The sequence below is a fragment of the Dasypus novemcinctus genome, chromosome 13 (assembly GCF_030445035.2).
Source record: "Dasypus novemcinctus isolate mDasNov1 chromosome 13, mDasNov1.1.hap2, whole genome shotgun sequence".
NCBI lineage: Eukaryota > Metazoa > Chordata > Mammalia > Cingulata > Dasypodidae > Dasypus > Dasypus novemcinctus.
This window is the reverse complement of record NC_080685.1, coordinates 23,335,173-23,347,139: the sequence shown is the minus strand read 5'-3', so window position 1 is coordinate 23,347,139 and position 11,967 is coordinate 23,335,173. Positions and strand designations below refer to the sequence as shown.

General features: G+C 55.2%; 3 non-coding genes across 3 annotated transcripts; all 3 read left to right on the top strand.

Annotated features, from left to right (window-relative positions):
• The first annotated feature begins 1,520 nt into the window (after nucleotides 1-1,520).
• On the top strand, nucleotides 1,521-1,592 carry TRNAE-UUC (transfer RNA glutamic acid (anticodon UUC)). The gene has a single exon. It is a non-coding gene; the product is annotated as a tRNA-Glu (tRNA).
• Nucleotides 1,593-2,701: 1,109 nt separating this feature from the next.
• Nucleotides 2,702-2,864, top strand: LOC111760552 (U1 spliceosomal RNA). The gene has a single exon (XR_002794202.2). It is a non-coding gene; the product is annotated as a U1 spliceosomal RNA (small nuclear RNA).
• Nucleotides 2,865-10,718: 7,854 nt separating this feature from the next.
• On the top strand, nucleotides 10,719-10,879 carry LOC111762320 (U1 spliceosomal RNA). The gene has a single exon (XR_002796066.1). It is a non-coding gene; the product is annotated as a U1 spliceosomal RNA (small nuclear RNA).
• The last annotated feature ends 1,088 nt before the right edge of the window (nucleotides 10,880-11,967 follow it).

Sequence of the window (11,967 nt, the reverse complement as noted above, 5' to 3'; positions counted from 1 at the left end):
TAGAAAGAAAAAAAAATCAAATGAACTGCATACCTTGAGGAATTAGAAAAATACAACAAACTAACTCTAAAGGCAGTAGAAAGAAATAATAACAAAGATTAGAGCAGAACTAAATAAAATAGAAAATAAGAAAGCACTAGAAAAAACAAATGAAAGCAAAAGCTGGTTCTTAGAGAAAATCAACAAAATAGAAAAACCCCTTAGCTAAAGTAACCAAGAAAAGAGAAGATGCAAGTACACAGACTGAAAAATGAGGAAGGGTATTTCACAACTACGGCATGAAATAAAGAGTCCATAAGAGGGAGGTGGGGCAAGATGGCATCTGAGTGTGTGCACTTCATAATCTCTCCTGCAAAGAAGTGGCTGAGTAGGGTTGGAGTCCTGCTGGAGCAGCTATTTTGGGGACTTGCAGGGCAGGAGGTGTCTGAACATTGATTTGGTGAGACAGTTAGAGAAGAGGTTCTTACAAGAGGTAGAATTTTGGGTTTCTGACATGGAGGTCAGAAGCTGTGGGTGGGACCACTCCCCTAGGGCTGGCGGCCTGGCCATGGTGATCCCTGAAAACATTGCTGTGTTGCAGTGTTCCCAAACCCTGTGTTTACTGGATGCATGGTCCCAAGGTCTGTATCCCCTAAACCCTGGTAGCCCACGCTCCAGAGACTCACAAACCTTTAGTCTGCAATATCACGGACTTCCCATTCCCAAATCCACATAGCCCTGAGTTCCATCTGAGGTACTTGATTACCCTAGCCCTCTGTGTTTTTTGTTTTTTTTGTGTGTGGGTGGTAGTTGGCGGGCGTTCTACCACCATGGAGTCGGCAGAGACACAGGAGAGCCTCCACAAAGAACTGTCCAAGGTAAATATCCATAGTGTCCACGAGGAGAAAGCCCGGTGTAGGTCAGAGTCCACGCTGGACCCACGAGGAAGCACAAATTGCTGACTCGCTGGATGTGGCGTCTGAGGAAAACCCCGGGGACAAAGAGAGCCCCGCGTTTCTGGGACTGAGACGATGACGGCGCTTCCACCAGCGAAGCTGGGAAAACTGCAGGTGCGGCAGGTTGTAGGCAGAGGAGCCGGAGTTTAGTTGACCTGGAGGCCTTGCTCCTGGAAGGAGGTTTCCATCCAGCCTGTCTCCGTCATGGCATCTGCCTGAGTCCTTTAGGAGGCGGGAGAGGCAGGCCCGTGGGTGCTCAGCCTCCTGGGCTCCCTGGCGCCTCTCCCCTTCTCGCCGCCTCCCCTCCACCTGGTCCACAGGCCTGGCCCCCCACTACCGTGTGTCCGCCTTTGGCTCCTGGCAAGCCCAGCACCAGGCCCTCGGCTCCTTGACTTGTGGTCCTCATGGGTCTTGCCGGCACCACCCTGGTCCGGCAGGGCGCTCAGTGCGTGGCGTGCGGGGTGCCTTTTGGAGAAAGCAGGGAGGCCCTGAGTTTGGGAAGGTTTCTGGGAGGGGCCCCTTTCCGGCCCTGGGTGTCCAGGATTTTGGAGGCGGGAGGAGCGCGGCAAGAACATAACCCACACGTCCCTGGTGGTCTAGTGGTTAGGATTTGGCGCTTTCACCGCCGCGGCCCGGGTTCGATTCCCGGTCAGGGAAGGCTTTTGCACTTGGGTGGCTTTGCGGGACCAGTGATCGGGGTTTGATGCATCCCCACAAGCCTGCCAGCTGTACTCAAAGCCCGAATGCCAAGAGACTCGGCAACCACTCCCAAACTGGGGGGACGCGCAAGAAGGGCTTGTGGGCCGCTTCTCAGGCCTGTGCGAGTCTTCCCCTCAGTCCACACCGCTCACGGAGGAAGCGGCTGATCTAGAGTTTCTCAACCTCTTTCCCCTGCCAGGCATGCAGCGATTCTAATCCCTAAGGCGTTAGACTCTAGCGGGCGTCCTCTGCAGCCCCCGCCGCCCCCGCCCCAGGGGCGGGACTGCTTGAGCTGGGAATCGCCCAGGCGGAGGCCGGGGCGGGGCCGGGGCGGGGCCGGGGCGGGGCCGGGGCGGGGCCGGGGACGCCGAATCTCAGCGATCCCGCCTGGCCTGCAAATGGGGCGTAGCTCGGGCTCCTGGGCGCCGTTTGCTGGTCAAGTGTTTATTAGGCCTGTGAAGGAGGTGACGGGGCGCGACCCCCGCTGAGGGGGGCGGGAGGTGAGCGTGGGTGAGGTCCCCGAGGGCCGCCCGCCGTAAGTGAGGAGGTTCGGGGCCCCACGCGCGCAGCTTGGAGCCTGGAGGAAATGGGAAAGCGCCTTCAGCGCCAGGAGCAGAAGGCAGGGGCACAAATGAACCCCAGGACGTGCAGACGGCGCCCTGCGCCCCGGCCCCACCCACAAGCAGACGGCGGGGGTGGGTTCATCCCGTAAACGGCCCCTGCCCCAGCCGCCCCCGCCGCCCACCTCGGTGCTGTGCAGGTTTCTCGTGGCCACGCAGTGTCGCCCAGGGGGCTGGAGACAGCGGATGGACAGGAGGCCAGGCAGTGTCCCTTGAGAGCCCCGCGGAGACGCAGGGAGGTGAGGCTGACTGCGGCCCCAGAGGCAGCTGTGCCGGATGCAGAGGAGCCACGTCCTGGCGGCCGGGCCACGGTCCCTGCTCCGGGCAGGGGACTTCCCAAGCCGTGGGCTGCAGCTGGCGCCCGGGGCTGGAATGACGTGGGGAGAGCGGCTTGGGAGGCAGCGGCGGGAAGAATGCGGTTGCGGCGTGCGGGCGCCCGCTGCCTGCGTGCTTACCTGGCAGGGGGGACACCACGGTCACAACGGTGGCTTTCCCAGAGCGAGGCTGGTCCAGTGCACTGGGGACCTGCTGAGCCCTGCGATTTCCCCGCATCGGGGAAACTCAACTGTGCAGTTTGTGTTGCTGGGGGGCTGCGTGGCGCTTTCCCGCGGGGTTTTGTGTTTCATGGCAGACTTGGCAAGCACAGCCAGGACACGGTCATAACGCTGGCAGCCTCCGGGTTCCACCTCCACCGCGCCTTCAGGCTGGCTTATCCGTGGACTCCTGGTGCCTCACTTGGCTTCCTCCTCCTCCGCTTCCTCTTCTGTTCTGATCTTCTTTCTGCCCCATAAACCTCACTCCCACCACCCCAGGATCACCCCATTTTTATGGCTCTCTTGACACATAAAAGAACCAAGATACAACAAGGTACAACAGTGACATTAATATCCAGTAATTGTCATCTAGTCTTACCATGGTTATCCGTGTTAGCCTCTGGGTCATTATATTCTAATTCCTTTTTTTCACAATTGCATTCCTTTCCATGACCACTTTATTGATGAATGATAAATTGCCCAGTGAATATTCTCAGACATCTATCCTTGGCACTTGTGTTCTTTCAGCCATCCTTTCGTCAACCAGTCAATGCATAACTTTCACACATTCTGCCAACAAGCAGCCTTGAGGGCAAATCTCCACAGCTGCTTCCCCACAAGGTTAGGGAACCTGGACAGTGGACGCAACATCCTGGCTTCATTGAAACTTACTTCCTTTTGCCTGCACTTCCCTGTTTTCTCTGTGTGCTCCCAATGAGCAAAGCTAAAGTGGCTAGTGATGACAATATCAGGATCTCACCGTTGCTTGGGGAATGTGTGTGCTCCCATGGTACGCTTGCTTGTATACAGGATATTGTGCTTCTTGCCAGGGAAGAAGGAATCTGTCCTGGCCCCTCTTCTGGCCATAGCTCTCTCCCCTGGGTGAGGATAATGTGGAGGGACATGCCCACACGGAATCCATGCCCCTCTTCTCCGAAGACCCACCCACGCTACACAGAATGCCAGATTGCCTTACCCAAGTTTCCTTTAGCCCACGTGTACCATTTCCACAACCTGAGCATTTGAAGTGAGCGCCAAAGGTAACCTGGCTCTACTCACACCTAGGACTGGGGCTGGGATGGGGACGTGTGGCCAGATGGACTTGTGAAGAGACAGTCAGTGGATGGAGCTGGAGGTCCAGACAGTGCAGAGCACCAGCTGGTTGGAGCAGGACTCTGGGCAAGTGGTACAGGAGGTTCAGACCACTCTCCCTTTTTCTCATGTGGCCTGTTATTAGTCCAGAGATTCTAAATCCATCCTTTACCTCCGGGGTGTCATCCTGTAATTGTTTTCTAAGTAAGAGAATACAATATCTTTTAGAGATGTTTTCTCTCTTTTAAAACTTGATAGAGAGCGTGAAAACATTTAGACTGGAGGTGCATGGCCAGCCTGCCAGGAACCTTCGCAGGTGCCAGTGCACAAAGTTAAAATGGAGTTCCCAAAACTGTCTATGCCCTGAGGTTGATTGCTAACGTGGTTTATGAGGAATTCTGTTCAGTGGGCTTGAGGACAAAGAGGACTTAGTTCAAGTTCTTTCCCAGGCAATTTTGAGAAGTCCTTCAGGAGGTCCTTGCCCCAAGAAGTTGCTGCAGGAAATCCTATGCCCTCAGGGAAAGTGTGATCCGATCTACTCCTCCTATCCCTTCAAATCCCAGATTTCTTTGTAAAGAGCCGCCTTGACTTTACAAACTGAATCTGGTGGAGCAATTTTTTTAAAAAAAACAGGTCACAAGAATTCATGGCCACAAACTTGAGCTCTCATGGGTTTTCCCCTTCCAGGGAGGACATGAGATTGGTGTGGTGTTTCCTGACTGTCCTGACTGCCAAGGGACAGTAGAGGCAAATTCCAAAACAGCCTGGAGGAAGGAAAAAAAAATCGTCTTCAGTCAACATGTAGAATTCAGTTCCGAAAATATAAGAAGGAACTCCCATGTCTTTGGAACCCTTCCCATGAATCCTTGTACCAAAGTAAAAAAGGTAATTGAAATTAGAATATATTCTGGACCGATCCAAGATGAAAACACTGCACATATCGGTGCAGTCAAAAGAGTCCCTCGAGGGTGGTAAACCCCTTTGAATGAGAATCCTGGGAACTCCTGAACAAGCTCAGTCTCCCAATCCAAAGGCAGAAAAGGAATGACATGGAGAAAAGCAGGTAGGAGCAGTAATTGAAGACAAATGCAGGATTTCAGAAGGTAGAAATGAACTGAGAAGAGAGCATGAGCCAAATATTATGGGTTTTCTAGTGCCTTTTGCGCTTTTGAGTTGTAAGAGTGTTGGCAGAAGAGTGGGTTTGTGGGGCACCCAGTGCTGGCAGTAAGAAGTGGAAAAGATGTGGCAGGCATTGGGTAATTGTTGAAAAGAAGGCTAAGCTGGCAATGTGCACTGGCTGGGAATTGAGCCCGGGTCCCTCGCGTGGGAGGCGAGAATTCTACCACTGAAACACCAGAGCCACCGTGTACTGAGCCTTCTCTCCCAGCACCTGCTTTCACGAAGAATGGCTATCAACAATACTCAAGTTTTCCAAGGCAGTTTTCCACAGGGTTATTTTCAGAGGACGGAGTCAAAAGACCAAGTGACAACACCCAAAGCCAAAGCTTGCAAAGGACACTTGGCTCAGGCAACAGGATAAAGTGACGATGGGCAAATTAAACTATCAGAACACCTCTTTTGTCAGTGCAAGTCTGAAAAAGGCCCTTTCCAACTGCATGACAGACTCCTTCCAAAATATGAGAAATTCATCCCGGGCCCTGGTTGATGACCCAAAACCTTCAACTGTCAACCCCATGGTGCTACTCAGAGGGTGTGAGAAGGGACCTCCTTTGCGAGGTTTGGTAAATCCAATTCTCATTCGGGGAAGAAATAAGCAACAGAAGTAGAATGCCAAGAAAAAGGCTCGGATTACAAGAGACATAATGAAGAAACAAATTTGTTCAGTGGCGTTAGATCTCTCGAGGTGTTTTTTGTGCCAAAAGAATGACTTGGTCTTGTCATCATGATGGCAATAGTATGCATCTGCTTTGCCAGGCGTTCAAAGCACGTGGATAGATGTGTAATAGATCCTTAGTGTAAAAAGATTCATGAAGATGAAGCCTGCCCTCAGTTGCTGCAATCAGCTGCGTGATAGGTTGCCTTGAACGGAAGGCAATGCACAAATTTACAAAATAAAGGGACAGAGAGAAAGACACAGGAGAGGAGGTAAAGATGGGACCAGGGGACTCACAGCTTCTGAAATTGAGAGCCCCACCCTAGTTTCTGCATCATAATTATTAGGAACGCCAGAGCAGCTGTTCCTCAATAGCACGGCAATGTTTACAGTAACAGGGAACAAGTGCAACAAATAGGGAACAGGTAAGCCAGTTTCCCACATTTCCCCCTTTTTGTTTTTGTAAAGCAAGGAAGGCAGATTCCGTGGTTTCTTGGTGCTTCATACCCCCAGAGGCTTGTTGTGTTTTTCTGAGGATGAAGTTCAAAAGAAACAAAGACCAACAAGCAACATTTCTCCCAGAAAGCCTCCTTCCCAACTTTCTCCCCAAGTCATAGGGTTTAGTGACTAGTCCATTGGCAATTCCAGCCATCATTACATTTTGTAATTTTTCTTCCAAGTTTAGAACAGTATTGTATACATAATCCATAACTACAGCAGATTATACAGGCTTTCCACTAGTGATGACTTATTTCTCATGGACTTAAGATTTCTTACCAGCAAGGCTATATAGGCCAGCACTCAATCAAAAATGTCCTCATTTCCCCCAATTTGTGTAGTTTGAGGCGTAGACAATGACAACTTATTGTTACTTCCCCATTTGGGGCTGTGGCACGCTGGAAGTTTATCACATAATTTCAGTGCCTTCCTTGGTCCTGCTCTTAGCATCTTCACTGGACCTGGGGCCATACCTCAGTGTTGAATTAAACTTAGTCCATCATTGTGAGGACTCTTTTTCCAGGCAGAAAGCAATAGCTGACCTGTTATAGGAGTCCTGTTGCAGTGTCTGTAGTAGTGAAAGTGTATCTTGCCCCTTCCAAGAGCAGGAGGCTGCTGATGTCACAGTCATTGAAGTGAGCATTAAAGCCACACGCTGTTGGTGAATAGCAAGCAGTGGAAAGTGCTGTGCTTGGCACCACAAGGGCTGGTATTCACGATGTTCACTTTTCTGGTGGAGCCACTCTGCGTCATTCTCAGCTGTCACTTGTATGGCTCTGGAGCTTCCTGAGGCATGTGCCTCAACAGTCCTGAGAGGGATGTTAGAGCAGGGGGCAGGGACATTACTGACATTTACCTGTCACCGCCGGCAGGCGTCCCAGATGTTCTTCTACAGATCTCTCCCCCATAGAGGGTAATTCACAACAGTCCCTTGTTTCTGTTCTGCTTTTAGTATCTGCAGTCCACCTGTGGATAGGGATGGCAGTCTTCAGAGTGACCAGACACTATTGGCTTAGATCTTTCACTTGCAGCAGGGCTTCCTATGCTGCACACAATTGCTTTTTTATATAATACTTTTGGCCTCTTCCCACAATTGTGACTAAAACCCTATGGGTACTCAGTTAGAATATTGCCTTTGCCACAAACCCCACCCAAAGCCAATATTGGTGCTGGGCACAGCCAATTCACAGGCTAAGTTAATATCCACCTCCCCCTCTTTTTTTATTTTTAAAAGCAGCCTGCTGGAGGTCCTCCTACTCCCATGAAGAACCTTTCCGAATTAACACATCTTACTGAGATACAAGTTTTTTAGTGTTCCAACAATATTACTATTTCTATTAACATGAGAAAACATTGTATTTTATCAAATACAGAAGATGTAGAGTTTTATCTTACCCAACCAAACAACATTTAAATATTTGATAGAGTAGCAGGGACCTTAGAGTTTGTCCCACTTGTTTGCTTATTCCAGGCCCTTAAAATACCACTGTCTCTGATGTTTCTTAGTAGGGTCACTGCCACAGGTTTCTTCTATGCAGCCAGATTCATTGCCATCAGGCCACGGCAGAAGGCTTTGAAGAACTGCAAAAGTCCATGCGCTACGGGCTCCTCTGAGTTAAGAACGCTAAGGCTCAGCGGCTCCGTGCCTTCCCTCTCAGCTTCACACACCATGATGGAACTCAGGACACCAGGATCAGATCCAAGCCCAGCCTCTCCAGAAAACTGCGCCACCATCTCGAGTGTTTCAATCCAATAAAACAACACCCCTTAGCTCTTCTTCCCCATGCCTAGTCCACTGGCCCAAAGCACCTCCATCCTCTCACGAAAGCAGGATCTTGCTTTCCTCTCTGGATAAACTCTTACCCCTATTAGACTTGCTCTGTTTGACTTAAGTCCAAGACTTGAATTGCACCTTCACGTGTTAGTTAGTGCCCTAGCAGAGACTAGGTCTCAGGGAATGCGGCTGTGGAATGCGCCACACCTCAGGTAACTGCTGTTGAATTTGTTGGAAGAGCAGCCTGAGCCCTAGAGGAAGCGCAGAGTTCTCACCGCCCCACCTGCTGGAGGGCCCGGGAACAGCCCCTGCCCCTGTCACTCTTGCTCTCTTTCCCCCAGGGTCTGAGAGACTACGGAGCGGGCAGCTTTCCTTTACCCTTTATATCTCCTGCAACTTCTTTTATTTGCCTTTTTTAAAATGTCCTGCTTCACTGGAAATGGAGTGGGAATTTGCACAAGGACGTAAGGGCGGTTTCCCTACAGTGTGGGGAGGTCTCTAGAAAGGCCACACAGGCAAAGCCAAAAGGGAAGAGAGAGTTTGCGGTTGGCGGAAAGCCTTGCGTGTGTTTCTCTCCTTGAATCTCCTGTGGAGGTGAAGGGAAGCCACGTTTGGGGAGGGCTGTGCCTCTTCCTCCCACAGTTTCTTCTCTTGTGCCCTGGTCGCCGCGCTTCCCTCGCACCCGAAGTGCAAGGACGGCCGCTCCGAGCAAGGCGCCCGCGGCCGCGCAGTGGGGACGGGGTCACGGCGCCCCGCGTCGCGCGCTCGGGCTCGAACCAGGGACGTGGTGGCGCCTCCGCCCAGTTCCCTTCCCCGCACAGAGCGCCCCGCGGAAGGCCAGGCGGACTCGACGCCGCGCTAGAGCCGCCCCTCAGGGACACGCACTTGCCCTCCCTCCCCTTGAGGTGGCTCCCGCCCGCCTCCCCGGCACTAGAGAGGAGTTTCCTCAGTTTCCCCTCCCGTCGGGACCGTCAGGACGAGGGGCAGTTCTCCCTCCTCCCCACGGGCGGGAGGACGGCGGCGCCGCGGGGAGCAGCAGCTCGCAGGGAGCCGCCGTGGCGCCGCGCGGGGCGGGAAGCTGCCGGGGCGGGTGAAGGCCTGCGGGCTCCTGCCCCGCCCCGAGGAGCCGCGAGAGGGCGCGCGACACGCCCGGCCCGCAGCCCTGAGGCGCCGCTTCCTGCTTCTGCGGGACAGCCCCCCGCAGCCCGCGGCGGGCCTGAGGCGAGGCGGGCGCCTGAGCTGAGCGAGCGGGGCCGCGGGGCAGTCCCCGTCCCCGCCTTTCTCAGGACCGTCCTCCGCTCGGGCGCCGAGACCCGCCCTGGAGGGACGCACTGGCGGCGGCGACGCTTCTCAGCAGAGACCCCCGCAGCGCCCCTCGGCCCGCAGAGGCGCAGGCCCTCAGGCTGGCGCGGCTCCTGCAGGAGCAGGAGGGGCCGTCCTTCCCCAGCAGCCCTGGGCGCCGGACGCTCGTCCCCGTCCCTCGCGCCGCCCTCCTCACGCTGGGAGCTTCCTTTGCTCCCACGAGGTCCCCGCGCGGCCAGGGCGGGAGGCGGAAGCGACGCCCCGAGGCCGGGAGAGGCGGGCGGGGCTCGTCAGGGGCGCCGGGGTCCTGCCTGCGCGTCCCCACGCCCTCGGCGGCTTGGACAAAGGTCCTCGGGAGACAGACAGGCCTCGAGGCAGACATGGAACCGCGGGAGGAAGGGGGGGCGAGCAGCTGGGGCCACCAGGCGCCCAAGGCCGCGACACTGGGCGGCCCCCCCAAAGCTGCGGGGGGAGGAGGAGGGGGTTTGGGGCGCTGCTCAGGCCCCGCCAGTCTTCCCTTCCGTCCACACCCCCAGGGCCCGCGGGGCTTTGGAGGGTCCCTGCGCCTCTTGCCGCGTCACACGGGCCCGCAGCGAGTCTCCTCCCTGTGGGGTCGCAGGAGAGCGCACGGGCCGCCCAGGGAGCAGGTCTGGCTGCGCTGGAGTCCCTGAGGGGAGGCAGAGGCCGAGCCTGGGGGTCGTGACTCGCTTGGGAAAGGGGCGGCCGCTCCTGCTCCTCGGCTCCGGCTGCTGCTCGAGTGTGTTCGAGTGCTTTTGGGGGACGTGACCGGCGCGACACCCGCAACGTGCGAGGGAGGTGAGCGGCGGGTGGGGTCCCCGAGGCTCCGCGCGGAGGCGTCTATACACGCAAGTGAGGAGGTCGGGGCACACGCGCAGCTCGCGAGCTGGGCAGACACGGAAAAGCGCCGTCAGGGCACGGGCAGGAGGCGGCGTCCAAACGACACCAGGACACCCAGACGCCGCTCTGCGCCCCGCCCCCCCCACAAGCCAGCAGACACCCGGTGGGGGTTCACCCCCGTGGACACCGCACCCCGCCGCCGCCCACCAGGCGCTGCGCACCTCTTCTCTTCTCGTTTCCATGCACCGTCACCAAGAGGTGTGCGGATAAATATTGGGTGCGCTGACAGCCGCTGGGAGGGCGAGATCCAGGGAGGTGACGTTGCCTGAGGTGCCAGAGGCAGCCTGTGCGGGGCAGAGGATCCAGCGAGTGGCCGCAGGGCTGCAGACCTGCTCGTGCTTCCAGGGGCAGAGTTGTCCCGGCCCTGGGCTGTGCTTGGAGCCCGGGGCTGGAATGACTTGGTTGAGAGCGGCTGGGAGCCTGGCGGCGAGCGGGGGGGCGGGAAGCAGGGTGGCCTTGCGTGGTGTGGAGCGAAATGCACGAGGCTGCCGCGTCCCGGCGCCCGCTGCTTGCGGACTTACCTGGAAGGGAAGACACCATGATCTCTAAGGGCTTTTCCCAGGGCGAGGCTCATCCATTGCTCTGAGGATCTGCTGAGCCCTGCGATTGCCCCAGGGGGAAACACTGGGTGCAAAATTTGTGGTGGTGGAGGATTGCTGTTGCGCTTTCCCTGACCTTCCATGTCTCCAGACAGACTTGAAAACCTGCCGCTGCTCTGCCTTTCCCTCCACGTGGGTGGGCAAGTGCTCTGAGCAGGCTTCACTTCTCTGCTCTCCTGATCCCAAGGAACCTCGTCCTTTCAGCCCCAGTCACCTTCCAGTGCTCCAAAGCTCATCTGTTGCTGATCAAAGCCTGACAACACCTGCTGCTTAGGTTGCACTCCTTCTTGGCCTCTCTTCCCTCCCTATTTCTTCCCCTCAGCACAGCGCCTTGGGGCCTCGGCCTTCGCGGGCCTGTTCAACTCCTGTGGCTCAGCGGGGCCACCCTTCACCCAGCACCCCTCTAGCCACAGCCTCTCCCACCTGCATCAGGTTCCCTGCCACCCGCCCTGTGAGGACCCTCAGCACAGAGTGAGGCTTGGATCAAGCCTCCCACCTGAAGGCTGGAGAGGGTACCTCCTCCAGGAAGAAGGAAGCCAGGGGCCTGTGGTTGCAGGGAGGCTGGTGGGCCCGGAGGTCCCTCCTCCCAGATTATCCACGTGCTTCTGACGCCTCCCCTGGCTTTCTCATCCTTCCTTTCCCCCTTCTGTCCTGGCCTTCTCTGAGTCCCGATTTCCTCTCTTTCTATCTGTGCCACAGCACTTCTCTCCCCCCACCCAGCTCACACATTTCCTGGGGTTCTCCTCTGCCTTACAGAAGGTACAAAAATGAAATGAAAATGTGCTAAGTGAAGGAAACCAACCACTCACAAAGTACTACCTATTGTGTGACTGCATTCATTCAAAATGCAAATATAAAGGAATGTATAAAAGTGGAACTTGATTCGTGGTTCTCTCGGGCTGAGGAAGGATAGAAGGATGGAGAGGTGACTGCTAAGGGGGGTGGAATTTTGTCTTTTTGAGTAATGGAATCTCCCAGATTTTTCTGTGGTGATGAAGTCTCAACATTGTAGTTAGACTAAAAGCCACTGGTTGTGGGCTTTGGCTAGATGGTATGGCATAGGAATCCATCTCAATAAAACTGCTTTTTAGAGGAAGACTATGAAAAGGGTCAAATAGGGACTGATAGAAAGAAACTAGGGTAGAGATGCCATGCACGAAAGA